Below are 15,083 nucleotides of genomic sequence, written 5' to 3'. Positions count from 1 at the left end.
TTAATAATTAGAGCACAGAACCAAATAGATTGAAATTCATATTTACTCAATGAAAAGGTTTTATAGTAAGTGTGAAGTCATCAGATTATTAATCCAAGAACTCAACATTGACTCTCAAACCAGAAAAGTACATTAGAAATACTAAAATTAATATATTTTAAAAGTTTAGCCCAGCTCAAATGTAACATACGTTAATAGGTATTTTCCTTGTAGCTCAGTCGGTAAAGAATCTGCCTGCAATGCAGGAGACCCAGGTTCGATTCCTAGGTTGCGATGATCCCCTGGAGAAGGAAATGGCTACCCACTCCAGTATTCTTGCCTGGAGAAGTCTATGGACAGAGTAGCCTGGCGGGTTATAGTCTATGGGGTCGCAAAAGGACACAGCTGCTAAACCACCACCACCATTGTTTGATATATGATTAAATGTTTTGTTTATCTTGGTCTTATATCAATTTAAATACAATTTGCTGTTTTTATTTTGCCTGGCTGGTTTTTAGATAATATTCGGTTTGGTTCGTGTCCTGCTATTTGTGACCCCATGGACTGCTGCATGCCAGGCCTCCCTGTCCATCACCAACTCCAGAGTTTACCCAAACTCATGTCCATTGAGTTGGTGATGCCATCCAACCATCACATCCTCTGTTGTCCCCTTCTCCTCCTGCCTTCAATCTTTCCCAGCATCAGGGTCTTTTCCAGTGAGTCAGTTCTTTGCATCAGGTGGCCAAAGTATTGGAGTTTCAGCTTCAGCATCAGTCCTTCCAGTGAATATTCAGAACTGACTTCCTTTAGGATGGACTGGTTGGATCTTGCAGTCCAAGGGACTCTCAAGAGTCTTCTCCAACACCACAGTTCAAAAGCATCAATTCTTCTGCGCTCAGCTTTCTTTATAGTCCAACTCTCACATCCATACATGACTACTAGAAAAACCATAGCCTTGACTAGATGGATCTTTGTTGACAAAGTAATGTCTCTGCTTTTTAATATGCTGTCTAGGTTGGTCATAACTTTCCTTCCAAGGAGTAAGCGTCTTTTAATTTCATGGCTGCAGTCACCATCTGCAGTGAGTTTGGAGCCCAAAAAATAAAGTCTGACAGTTTCCACTGTTTCCCCACCTATTTCCCATGAAGTGATGGGACTGGATGCCATGATCTTCGTTTTCTGAATGTTGAGCTTTAAGCCAACTTTTTCACTCTCCTCTTTCACTTTCATCAAGAGGCTCTTTAGTTTTTCTTCACTTTCTGCCATAAGGGTGGTGTCATCTGCATATCTGAAGTTATTGATATTTCTCCCAGCAATCTTGATTCCAACCTGTGCTTCCTCCAGCCCAGCGTTTCTCGTGATGTACTCTGCATATAAGTTAAATGAGCAGGGCAACAATATACAGCCTTGACGTACTCCTTTAAGGGCTTGTCTTTCAGAATTGGTGACCCACCTTTCCACCTTTTTTTTTCTTCTTTGTGGCTTTCAGGATCTTAGTTCCCTGACCAGGGAAAGTGCTAAGTCCTAACCAGTGGACTTCCAGGGAATTCTCCCAGCTTTCAGCTTTTAGCCGTCATGTAATTGGTCTGGTTTTCTTTTGTAATTCTGACATTTTTCTCTTATTGAGAGGGAGGAGCTCTACGTTGAATAACTTGATATGTTAAAAAAATTATTTTCATAGTACCATTAAGTTAAATTGGCTGCATCAGTTATCACAGAGCTTAGATTCAAGGTCTAAAAGGAATAACACTTTGGCAGCTGTTGGCTCTAATGAGAGTAAAACCATGCTAGCACTGGAAATGCAGGTTAACAAGCTCGTAGTACACACAGCTGGTAAGCACCTATCCCTTTATGTTTCAGTGAACATATTTAGGGCTGCAGAGTAAATTGGTCAGGTTTTATTATCAGAAAACATCAAGTACACCACAGTTATGCTTAATGTGGCCATCGAGGAGAATGCTGCATCCATGTTGCTCTTGTATGGTTTTTTCCTTTCTTTGTGACCACTGAATGTATTAACCAAAAGTCTGTGTATTGATTTATGTTGTAATATTTATTTATTCACAGAAGAAAAATCACCAGATGGAGTAAAGTAAAAATGAGAAAGGAATGAAATAAGTGGCCGCTGGCACCTGGCCTCCTGGAAATGTACTGAAGGGCTCCTCGTTCTCCCCTTTTACTCTCAGCCTTCCCTCTTCTGCCCTCAGGGTGGAATTTCTTTGTGCCTTTGTGATCTCAGAACTCCAGTCATTTTCTCCAACATGGTTTCTTTCCTGCTGTGTTTTAGTTACTTACAGTGTCAGTAAAGCTGAATAATTCTACTGCATATCGCCAGTAGTTGCTACCATCTTACACAGAGTGCTCCAGCCTGACAGCTCTTTGGCTTTAAGACTTTTGATTTGTGTAACAAGAATTTAATCTCACTTATCAGGCCTTTATATAATGGCAACCCACTCCAGTATTCTTCCAAGGACAGAGGAGCCTTGCAGGCTGCAATTAATGTGGTCGCAAGAGTTGGACACGACTTAGAGACTAAAGAGAGAGATATAAAATAAAACCTTGGGCAGGAATAGAGTTTGTTTTCAAATATAAACTAAGGATCATAAGTAGAAATGAAAAAGCGAGAAATTAGGAGAGGGTCTTAAAGACAAAGTTTTGACTATATGAGTTAGATTGTGTCTGTTTTGCATGGTGATAAAACAGGTTAACAAAAGCCATATATATTGACAGTTGACGGTGATCATTATTATGCCCGGCCGGTCCAAGGCTATTGTATCTTAGAGCTTTGACATGTGTCCAAGACCAGGAGATTTTTCAGAGTGTTGACTTGATTCAAGTGATCCTAAAAAACACGGTTTCCAGTTGGCACTAAAATAGACTGAAGATTCAGTAACCCAAGGTATTTAGATAAATCTGATTTGCATGTTTTAAAAATAGCTATCGCTTGTCTCAGTTTTATTTCTTTGAAACTTGGTTATTTTTACTTTTTATGATAGAAGAGGTAGTATTCGCTTTAAATATAGTTAGATATTTATACTTGACTTGTAAAAATTTCCACTACATTCTTCTGAAAGTTATCTAAGCTGGTGTTTTTTGTTTATAGTTAGTTTAAAACGGAGATGTTTTCCAATCTTTGTGAATCTTTCTATTAATTTGTATTTTAGGCAAAGTAGCATATATACACGGAGAGACACTCTTTATATGGAGGAGCGCCTCCAGACGAAGTCTTTTGCACTTTGTTTTTCACTTAGTTTATCTTACAGCACTTTCCATGTCAACATTTATCCATTTACTTCATTTTTTTAAAAGGCCTGCGTGGTGCTTATTGGAATAGGAAATCCACCATTTATTTGACAAGATAACTTCTTGTGTCACCGTAAAAATTACTTTAATTCAAGCAAAGGTGGTTGAAGATCTGGCATCTAATTAAATAAAAAAAAATTATTGCTGTATAGTGGATTTACAGTATTGTTAGTTTCAGGTGTACAGCAGAGTGAATCAGTTATACATATATCTATTCTTTTTTTTTTAAGATTGTTTTCTCATATGGACCGTTACAGAGTATTGAGTAGAGTCCCCTAGGTTGTATAGCAGACTCTTATGTTATCTATTTTATATATGGTAGTGGGCATTTTTAGTCCCAGTCTCCCAGTTTATCTTTCTCCCCGCCTGCCAGCCCCCACCCTGCTCCTCCCCAATCCCCTGGTAACCCACAAGTTTGTTTTCTATGTGCCTGACTCTACTTCTGTTTTGTAAATAAATTTACTTGTACCTGGCATTTACATTGAAATGCTCAGATTCTTTGTCAGCATTATGGAATTTCATGTAAATGGTTTTTTAATTTATACATTGTACTCAGAGTTTACAGACAACAGCTCACTGTTCTTATTACACTAGAGAGGGAAAAGGGTAAAAGTGAGAATGTTATTTTCTTATTAGAACTGTGGTAGGTAGTGCTGTGGTCTTCTGTTCCTGGAGGAGTGTGATTAATAAATGAGCATCTGTTTGAGTCAGAGGGTGTCACTGGGATGCCTGATGTCTGATAGACTGCGGGCCTCTGAGCGGAGGGGTGTCAGGAGAAATTGCCCCTGGAGTCAGGGAGGGGGTCTCACGGACCTCTTCCTGCGCTATCCTGGACTTCGTCACAAAGTGTGTGTGTGTGATAAATGTTTAACTGAAACAGTAGAGTGCTTTAATAATATTTTGAGCTTCTCTTTTATAGTTATCTTTTCAATCTTCTTTGTGAATAAAAAGTATATGTTACATTAAAGCGAGTACTCACATTTAAGGGAGAAGGTTGCAAATGAACATAAGGTTTCTTGAAGATTTTCCTCCTTGGCTTAGTTGTTTTCAGCCCTTCAGAGTTTTCTTTATCACATTTGACAAGCAGCCTTTTTCCTTCCCAGTGGCATAAAGTGAGCAGTCTTGCAGAACATGGTCACACATAATTCCGTCAGGTTGGGTCCAAAGCAGCCATGTGACTGACTGATGTCAGATTCAGAAATAACTCAAGTAATTTCTAAATATGAGTTTGGGTTATTTTCCTTTCTTTAATGCCACCAAGTCATCCACACCTACCTGTTTCTGCATTAATGAGCACAGGATTTTTTCTTTAAAGAAAGGACAGACGGGGAATCCTGGTGATTTACAAAAACTGCGTAATCCAGTTAACTAAGGCAGTGATAATGGTAATGTCTGAGGAACATTGGGTATAACCTGCCTGCAGCATTAGTTGTACTCTTCCAGAACAGAATTTTGTTCACTGTCTTAATCCTGGCCTTAAAGTCCTCGCAAACTATTGACACTAGTTCTTTGGTCAACCTGCCTCCTGTCCCTCACACATATTCCTTTCTTCTCCACCCCCATTCACACCCCATGTGCTCTTCTCCTTAGAGACTTTTGGAACATAATATTTTACCTGGCTTTTCATCTGCTTCTTATTGCTCTAAAATGTATCCTTGTCCAATTGTAGATTCTTCCTGAACACCATTTTTCTACCTCTCTGGTCATCCGTAAGTAGGTAATTTTACAAGGCATCCTGCTTTCCTTTTCTCCTTTGTCTACTGAGAAAAAAGTACCTCATCACTTTTTTATCCTTTCCTTCAGTTGGAACTTGGATGATGATGATAATGATCCTTTACTAACAACTTCCAAAGGTTTTCAGATTCATTTATTACTTTCCTTTGCCCACACAGGCACACACAAAAATTACCACGAGGAAGGTAAGTTGGTTAGTCACATCCCTGTTTTGCAGATGAGGACACTTAACAGAGGGCTGGAACTGACTGGCTTAAAGTGATACAGCTATCAGTAGTTAAGAATAGAACCAGATCACCGGCCAGATCATTTTATTCCTGAACCTGTGCATTTTACACTGTACTATACTGTCTACTTTGTATATTTAAGAAGTTTTTTTCTAAATAAAGATAGTGCCTTTCTGCTAGAGGAATTCTTAATGAACATACTTTTTTTTGCTGGATATGTGCGTGGATGCTAAGTCCTGCAATCATGTCTGACCCTTTGTGGCTCTATAGACTGTAGCCCGCCAGGCTCCTCTGTCCATGGGATTCTCCAGGTAAAAATACTGGAGTGGGTTGCCATGCCCTCTTACAGAGGAACTTCCCAACCCAGGGATCAAACCCGAAACTCTTACATCTCCTGCATTGCAGGTGGATTCTTTACCTCTGGTGCCACCTGGGAAGCCCAATATATAACGTTCTAAAATACTTCTTAAAACTGTTCACAGTTTATGGACAGGTTTCTATTTTTCTTTTGGGTAGATTCCTAGAAGAAGTATTGGATTGAAACATAAAAATGTTTTACAGACTTGTGAACACTGCACAATTGTTTCCCCTGAAAGGATGTTCTGATTTCCTTATTTCTTCATATTAGCCAGATAGTCTTAGAATACGACAGAAAGCTTGACAGAGTGTAATTATAGCCTCTGCCTAGGGAGACTGGAGTCACTGGTTGTTATTTATTAGTTTAAGTGTTATCATCAACACCATTTCTATAAAAATGACCTGTTTTCTGTGATGGCAATAGGAGACTTTGAGATTATGATCTTTTGTATTGTTTTGCTCTTTTCCTGATCATGTAATTTATGACAGCAGTTCTGTAAGGACATCCGTATTTACATTCACATTCAACTGCTTCCATTTCCTGCAGCTCAACTGAACAGGGAAAAATAAAATTGCAATATTGGGAACCTTCGTTTTTGATTAGTAAGCTACCTCAAATGGCTGGGAGATGGTGTCAGTTTATAGAACCAGTAAGAGCTATTTTCATGATGGTTAGCAATTAGCATTTACTCACTCAGGGTAGGAGACAAATAAATTCAAGAATTGTATATGTTTGAATGAAATACGTCTCTGCCCCTCAGTTATGTACTTATGACCAGGCCAGTTCATTTGACCAGGACCGTTAATCTTTTGATGTTTCAAATGATTTCCAAAACCACCCTTTAGTCCCTTTTAGCTGGTATCTGATGAGGTGAAGTTGCCCAGTCGTGTCCAACTCTTTGCGACCCCATGGACTGTAGCCTACCGTGCTCCTCCGTCCATGGGATTTTCCAGGCAAGAGTACTGCAGTGGGTTGCCATTTCCTTCTCCAGAGGATCTTCCCGACCCAGGGATTGAACCTGGGTCTCCTGGGTTGTAGGCAGACGCTTTACCATCTGAGCCACAAGGGAAGCAAGAGTATCTGATGACAAAATATTTTTTTAGAATTTACTATTTTAGTTATTAGAATATGTTGATTGCTCTTTCCCTCAGAAAAGCTCTTGTAGTGTGAATGAGTATGGGTGTAAGTAGCACTTTACAGATGAGAAAAACGAAATCTCCCTCATGCCGGTCCCAAGCTGGATGTGCTTCCTGTGTGGGGGAGCGGTCTGATAGCTGGTGGGGGAAGGTTCGCTCCCTGGAATCTCAGGTGGAACAGGCCTGACAGACAAATGGGGAGGTGGGCCCGGCGGGCCTGGCCTGCCCGTAGCTGCCTGCAGGCTCCCTTCTCTCCACCGTGGGGTGGTGGTTCAGGAGAATATTCACTTACCTATACAGATTAACCATGATAAGTAGTTTTTTAAATTTAAAAATATTTCTATAAAATCCAGACATTCCTATCTGTCTTTTTTAAACCTCTCAGAAAAGTATTTTTCCAGAGATGAGTGATTATTTGGGAAAAAGGCTGATCGTTGCTTCTAGTGTTAAAGTTTGAAACGTGTTTGGAGTTCTCAGTTCATTGATTTGCATAGCTGTTTCCGTCTCCTGGAGGAGTCCGACCAGAAGGCTCTTCTCAAGCTGTGTGGTTAACTCCTCCCTCCAGTTTTACTCAGCTCTCACATTCTCGGATGAGTTCTGCCTGATTGCCCTGTTTAATGCCTGCTGAGCCCCCAGACCCTGCTTTCCTTCTTCTAAATTTTTCTTTTTCCAAAGCATTCTCTACCTTCTAACATTTCTGTATAATTCGTCCACCCACTCTGTTTATAGTAGTTTTCTGTCCCTCACATCAAAGCTCCACAAGGGAATGGCTGTCTGCTCCGGCACAGCCCTAGGGGCCTAGGCCGTGCCTGACTCCTCGCAGGCCATCAGCAGTGGCTGAAGGAGAGATGAGTAACACACACTTACATATGTGCATGTCTCTCTGTGTTTATGTGGACAGTACAAAGTGTGGGAAACAGGCTGACCAGAGCAAGCCTTTTAAAGTATCTTTGCTTTTTATGTTTTGTGTATTTTAAGATTTTTAAACACTGGCTTTTTACATCTTGACTAGTTCAGTGGACACTTCTCTTGCTTCTGCGAACAGTTTTTAGTAAGTGGCAGAGCCGGAATTGAACCCAAGCATCTGGCTCCAGATGTGGGGCACTAACCAGCCTACCTCACAGTAGGATGTTTTTGGTGGCCTTTGTAATGTCTCTAGGTGTTCTTACTACACTCTGCTTCGTAATTAGCCTGTTGCTTTTATCCTAGCACTTAACTCTTGCCCTGCTTGTGCCACGCCTCTAAAGAGCCCAAATCTGTTTGCGTATGCTTTTGGTGCCAGGCACAGTCTTCACCCCTGTGTTTTCTGCTCAGTACTCTCCTGGTTGCCACAGTTATTGCTTCTCTTATATAATTGAACATAATGATCCTGTGATCAGAGAACAAAAGTTCTCTCACTCCTGTTATGAGCCACTCAGCTGGCTGGATCACAGAGGAATGCTCGGAGTTCTGGAAATCCTCCTTGTCAGCCTTGAGCAAGTTCATAGGTTTCAAACTTAAAGCTTGTATATTAGTTTACTAAATGTCAATAGTTTCCATCTTCCTTTCTAGGAATCTGTTGTTAGAAGAAAGAGATGAGATAGAAACAGAGCAGGGATTTGCATACTCAACAAATGCTATGGTTGTATCAAAGTTTATGTATAATACATCAGCAGTGCAATTGGTATCCAAGTTAAAATTGTACTTCCTATTTAATGTAACTGTTTTTCTCAAGCAAAGAAACAAGTGATGTCGATTTAAAGAGACCGTTGACAAGATTGACAAGATCATGCCTTTTTATAAGTTAGCAAAGAATATAGTGTTGCCTTTGATATGTCCAGGTCTGAGAAGAGGAGTAGGCAGAGTGGGTGAACCAGCAGAAGAACACATCACAATCCGAGAAATGAGCATTTAGCTTTGTCTTCATGTGAAGACTGCTCTAGTCTAATAAAAAGCAAGCAGTTGTGAATTAGGTCTTTCAAAAGAGGCTCAAGTGGTTCAGTGACATTGGCCTGGGAAAGAGAGGGGAAAGCTATGACTTGGCACTCCATTTTAGTGATGAGGAAGATTGTTGGCTGTCCTTCAGATTTTTTAAGCTAGTCTGGTCACCTCTTGGTCACCTCAGGTAATTGAAGCCTGGTCCCATTTTTCTGCTGAGATAGGACCCAGTGGAGGTCTTTTCTCAGGAACTGCTCAAGGATAAATCCACAGTGATGATAAAGCCATGGACTGGTTCCAGGCCTTGGCTTGCTGAATTAGAAGAACACTTTGGGGAAATGTTGACCTTGGCACTGACCAGAGCACCAAATTCCTTTCTCTGCATTGTTTTGCATCTCATGCAGTACTGAATACTCTGCTAAATACAGAATAAGCTTTTGAAAGAATTAAGTGCAGACGAGTTAGGTAATAATTATTTATAATACAAAAGGATTTACTCCATGAATGCTTTAAATAGCAAATTCCCAAATACTCCCCAAAATGATAGTTTATATACATTTCTTGAGAAACAGATGTATTAGATACAAGGAGGTCTGTTGGCAGCGTGCAGCCGTACACCCAGCCTCAGCTATTTCCTTGTGAACTAACATTGTCAAGTGGCAGTATACATGTGTTGCATATGCAAGTGTATCATACAAGTAAATGGCACAACAGAGGACTTTTTTATAGCTGGTCTTTTAAAAAAGTTATCTTTTATTGATTTATATTGTATTGTTGACAGACGAAGTGGTCTGTAGGTTAGCAGTACTTTGAAATGTTTATAACTGACTTTATGGTCTATTGATGTGGTCAGTTTTCATAAATGTTCTATTTGTTTCAAAAGAATGTTTATCAATTAGAGTTCCACAAGAGATGTCAGCTGAGTGGCTCTTCTCAGTTTTCCCAAGTATGGCACATAGCTGGTATCATTGGAGGTGCACAGGAGATAAGGCATCCGTTGCATATAATGAGTCGAAAGAAGTAAACATGATAAACTGCTGGAGACATTATAAAACGACATTAGAGGTTTTATATACACATACCCACCAGTGTAATCTGTTTTCTAGCAGATGGTATATTTTCAATAGCTGTGATTTGATTCATGACATTTCAGATGCAGTGAGCTTTGTTTAAAAGCTTCATTGAGGTATAATTCACATGCCACGTAATTGACCCATTTAAAGTATGCAGTTCAGTGTTTTTTAGGAAGTTCACAGTGTTGTGCACTTTATTCTAATTTTAAAACACTTTGATCACCGCGAGAGGAAACCCCATATCCATTAGTTGTCGCTTCCCATGCCTTCTATCCCTTCTACTTTCTGTATCTATGGATTTGACTCTTCTGGATATTTCACGTAAATGTGTGTGCTCAGGCACTCAGTCGTGTCCATGGAGTCAAACAAAATGTAGTCTTCTGTGACTGGCTTATTTCGTTTAGCGTACGGTTTTGAAGTTCACCCATGTTGTAACATGTACCTGTGTGTGTGTGTGTGTATGCATGCATGCTCAGTCACTTAATCGTGTCCAACTCTTTGCAACCCCATGGACTGTAGCCCACCAGTCTCCTCTGTCCATGGGATTTCCATGGCATATCCAGGCAAGGATACTAGAGTAGGTTGCCTTTTCCTTCTCCAGGGGATCTTCCCAACTTAGGAATCGAACCCGTGTCTCCTGAGTCTCCTGCACTGGCAGCTCGATTCTTTACCACTGCGCCACCTGGGAAGCCCAACGTGTACCTTTTTATTGCTGGATAATATTCTGTGTTTGGATATACCACATTTTTTTTATCCCTTTGTCAGTTGTTGGACTTTTGGATTGTTTCTACTTTTTGGTTGTGAATAATGCTGCTTTCAACACAGATGTACAAATTTTTGAGTAAGTGTACAGTTTCATCCAGGGAAGTGTTTTTAGCTCATCTCCAACATAAATATCACCCATTGCAAAAAGGCATACAATCCACTTCAGAATTCTTTTGTTTGTAATTTGTTCTGAGATCCTGATGTTTGGTGGCAGAGTGGATAGGGAGGGGCATAACATTTATTGATGCTGCTGCTGCTGCTGCTGCTAAGTCGCTCCAGTCATGTCCGACTCTGTGCGACCCCATAGATGGCAGCCTACCAGGCTTCCCCGTCCCTGGGATTCTCCAGGCAAGAACACTGGAGTGGGTTGCCATTTCCTTCTCCAATTCATAAAAGTAAAAAGTGAAAGTGAAGTCACTCAGTCGTGTCCAACTCTTAGCAACCCCGTGGACTGCAGCCTACTAGGCTCCTCCATCCATGGATTTTCCAGGCAAGAGTACTTCTCTGTTATCGCCTTCTCTGTTATTGATACTAGACAGCATTTTAAAAAGCACAGACCTCATTTTGCTGACAAAGGTTCATATAGTCAAAGCCCTGGTTTTTCCAGTAATCGTGTACAGATGTGAGAGATGAATCGTAAAGAAGGCTGAGCACCGAAGAATTGATGCTTTTAAATTGTGGCACTGGAGAAGACTCTTGAGAATCCCTTGGATAACAAGCAGATCAAACTGGTGAATCCTAAAGGAAATCAACCCTGAATATTCATTAGAAGGACTGATGCTGAAGCTGAAGCTCCAATACTCTGGCCACCTGATACAAAGAGCAGGCTCATTGGAAAAGACCCTGATGAGGGGAAAGATTGAGGGCAAAAGAGAAGTGGGCAACAGAGAATGAGACAGTTGGATGGCATCAGTGACTCAGTGGACATCAATCTGAGCAGACAAATTCTGGAAGATAGTGAAGTACAGGGAAACCTGGTGTGCTGCAGACCATGGGGTTGCAGAGTCAGACAGGAATTAGCTAGTGAGTGACTGAACACCACCTCTGGACTAAGCACTTTGCTAGGAACTTTGCAGAGGTAATCACTTAATCCTGTTAACAGTCCTATGAAATAAGTACAGGTTTCCTCCTTTTACAGATGGAAAAAGCAAGGACCCAGGAAACTTAAGTAACTTGTCTAAAGAAACATAGTTGATAAGTGATGAGCGAGGCTTATAATCTAGATCTGTCTGACTTTAGGACAGCTCCAGAAAATTTTAAACTTAATGTTTGTTTGTTTGTTTTTTTAACAATAATCTCAATACTTCTTTTCATCAAATCAGGTCTTTCCAATGATTTATTAATACTTCTTCCATTTTTTGACAGCTTCCTTTTTAATGGTAGCTATATGCCTATTGCCCTTTGCCTACCAACTATAGGTAGTTTTAAAATCTTTTGGCTAAGGTGAGGGGTTTTTGTTCAAATAGAGTCTTACACTGAAGCATGACTGAGTATACTCAATAACAGCAGAATTGCTCTGGTTGAAGCTCAGAGAATTTCCTGGAGTTACTTACTAATGGCTCTGGTATAGCAAGCTCTTAGTCTGTAAACAGAGGGAAAACGTCATTCCTCAAACATTTTGCTTATTTCCAGACTGTTGTCTTTCAACATTTGTCACACTGGTTATTGGGATTTGTGTTAATTATCTATCTTATTTATTTATTGGCTGTGCTGGGTCTTCGTTGCTGCTCGAGCTTTTCTCTAGTTGTGGCGACTGGGGGCTACTGTCTAGTTACAGTACACAGGCTTCTCAGTGCAGTGGCTTCTCCTGGTGTGGGGCACAGGCTTTCGGGTGCACAGGCTTCAGTGGTTGTGGCACATGGGCTCAGTAATTGTGTTTCTCAGGCTCTAGAGCACAGGCTCAATAGTTGTAGCACACAGACTTAGTTGCTCCATGACATGTGGGATCTTGGATCAAGGATCAAACCTGTGTCTCTTAAATTGGCAGGCAGATTCTTTACCACTGAGCCACCAGGGAAGCCCCTCAAGCATCCATTTCTAACTAGGAGTTTATTTAGATAATGTTTTGATGGGGAACTCAGCATATCAAATGATTACTGTTTTAACTTTAAGAATAAAAATAAACACAAGTACAGTGTAATAAATGAGCTTCCCGTTTACTACATTCTTTACCACTGAGCCATGTAGTAATGTAAGTAAGCCATGTAGTAAATGGCTCAGTGGTAAAGAATCTGCCTGCCAGTGCAGGAGCCAGAGTAGACACAGGTTTGATCCCTGAGTTGGGAAGATCCCCTGGAGTAGGAAATGGCAACTCGGTCCATTATTCTTGCCAGGATAATCCCATGGACAGAGGAATCTGGCAGGCTACAGTCCATGGGATTGCAAGGAATAGGACATGACTGAGCCCCCATGCATGCACAGTGCAGAAATGCCATCCTGATTATGCTAAAAACCTTCCATGGGAACAGCATCTATCAGAAATGTTTAACACGCACAGTATATTGATGAGTCCAGTTCAAGACTTTTAGTGTGTGTTTTTAGATAATTTTGCAGAGAGTTTGCTTTGCAATGTTTTGATTTTAAGTAAGTAAACCAGATTTACTTTAAAAGAATTCAGCCTGGATCAAAATCACATTTATGTAAGATGGAGTATGTAAAAAGATTCATCAGGAAGATTAACAGTGAAAAGTTTATATATGTCTTACCTTATAAGGCTGTGTCTTACCTATCTAATAGTTAAATTAGCTTTTAACAGTTTTAGTGCCATGGTTTTGTGGTTCTGGTGGGGACACCAAGTAGCAGCAATTATTTGCTGTCACAGACTGGAAGTCATCTCATTTACTATGTACTTGTTGGATTTTGAGTTTGACTGTATGTAGGAGAAGGCGATGGCACCCCACTCCAGTACTCTCGCCTGGAAAATCGCATGGACAGAGGAGTCTGGTAGGCTGCAGTCCATGGGGTCGCTAAGAGTGAGACACGACTGAGCGACTTCACTTTCACTTTTCACTTTCATACATTGGAGAGGGAAATGGCAACCCACTCCAGTGTTCTTGCCTGGAGAATCCCAGGGACAGGGGAGCCTGGTGGGCTGTCATCTACGGGGTCGCACAGAGTCCGACACGACTGAAGCGACTTAGCAGCAGCAGCAGCAGGAGAAACCCCAGATAACAGGTACTTAAGCCCGATAGAAGTTGATTTCTGTGCTGTGTAATAGTCTGCACCAGTGGGGCCACTCTGCTCCGAGAGGTCATCAGACTCTGGGCTCTTCCTGTTCTGAACTTCACAGTGCTTGGATCTGGCCATCAGTCTGTGTCTAAGATGGCTGATCACCACAATCCCATTTCAGCTGTCAGAAAGGGAGAAAAAGGGAGGACGTGCTTTTTCCCTTAAAGTGCAGGACCTGGAAGTTAAACACATTCTTTCTGTCCAAACCGCGTTGGCCAGAACCGCTATTTGACCACACCTAGCTGTGAGGGGACTGGGGAATGTGGTTTTTATTCTGAGGGTTGTTGTTTTACCGGCTAAAAATTCTCTTTTGGAGGAGAAGAGAAGAGATGATGGGGGCACTTATCTGTCTTTAAACTTGTTGATACACAAACTGCTTGTGCTTGACTTTTCTTTCTTTTGTACTTGGTTTTTTTATACTGTTTCCTCATCTTTCATGTTCTGTTAAAATATCATAATTACCTTCTGAAAAAACGACATTGCAAAAATACTTGTTTCAGATGGGAATGAGAATAAGGAAATAGGATTTCAAATTCACGAAGACAAAATACTTTTAATGAATAAGTTTAGTAAAATTTTTTTTAAATCTTAAGTATACAACTACTAATTGAACAGATCCAATTTGATTATTTCTAGCTTTTATTCTAGAATAATGGCTTTTCTCATTTACTTACATTGTTATTATGAAGAACATTTACCCTGCTTAATATTCACATTTCCACGTATTGACAGCTTTCAGAGTTTATTTTTTGTACTATTCAGACATGTAGCACAGAGTGTCTTACTGTTTTTGGGGAGGTGAGGGCAGGGCAAGAGTGGGGTGCTGGGTGTTCTGTTGTTATTGAAGGTAGGTGTCAGGAGTGGTGTTTTTTTCCTTTCAATTCCTAACTTTGTGATTAGTACATCGAGTGAAGTACAGGAAATATCTGTTCAGACTCTGAAGGATTATTCCTCGCATTGTTGTCTTTGCTATTTTGGGAAGGAAATTTTTTTTTTTTTCTTTTCTCTAAGTGAAATTGCAGGAAAGAAGTAGATTTTTTAGTAATGGTATTGGAGATTTAAATATCTTCAGGGGAACAGGAGACATACACATTACAGAAAGAAAGAAACTATTCTATATCAGCCAAACCAAAAGTTACAGCTCCTATAGTCTATTCAAAACTGAGTCATTTGTAAAAATCCTTAAGCAGTTTACCCCATTTCTTTCTTTCATGCTAGTTTTTTTTTTTTTTTTTTTAAACCTGCTAAGGATATCAGCTCCTGAACCTGTGAAAAACCATGAGCAACTTTCTATTACAAGTTGTATAGCTGCAAGATCATTCTTATTCTTGTTGCTTGTTTATCCACCATTCCTCAGGGAGCC

The 15,083-nt window shown here is 40.4% G+C and overlaps 1 protein-coding gene and 1 pseudogene across 3 annotated transcripts in view; both read left to right on the top strand.

The window, feature by feature from the left end:
• DIP2B (disco interacting protein 2 homolog B) overlaps positions 1–15,083 on the top strand; it is a 229,478-nt gene that overhangs the window by 82,947 nt on the left and 131,448 nt on the right. The window lies entirely within an intron of this gene.
• The window catches only part of LOC132345265 (small ribosomal subunit protein uS5-like), a 52,662-nt pseudogene extending 37,579 nt beyond the window's left edge, over positions 1–15,083 (top strand).

The sequence above is a fragment of the Bos taurus genome, chromosome 5 (genome assembly GCF_002263795.3).
Source record: "Bos taurus isolate L1 Dominette 01449 registration number 42190680 breed Hereford chromosome 5, ARS-UCD2.0, whole genome shotgun sequence".
Classification (NCBI taxonomy): domain Eukaryota; kingdom Metazoa; phylum Chordata; class Mammalia; order Artiodactyla; family Bovidae; genus Bos; species Bos taurus.
This window is presented reverse-complemented; position numbering and strand designations above follow the sequence as displayed.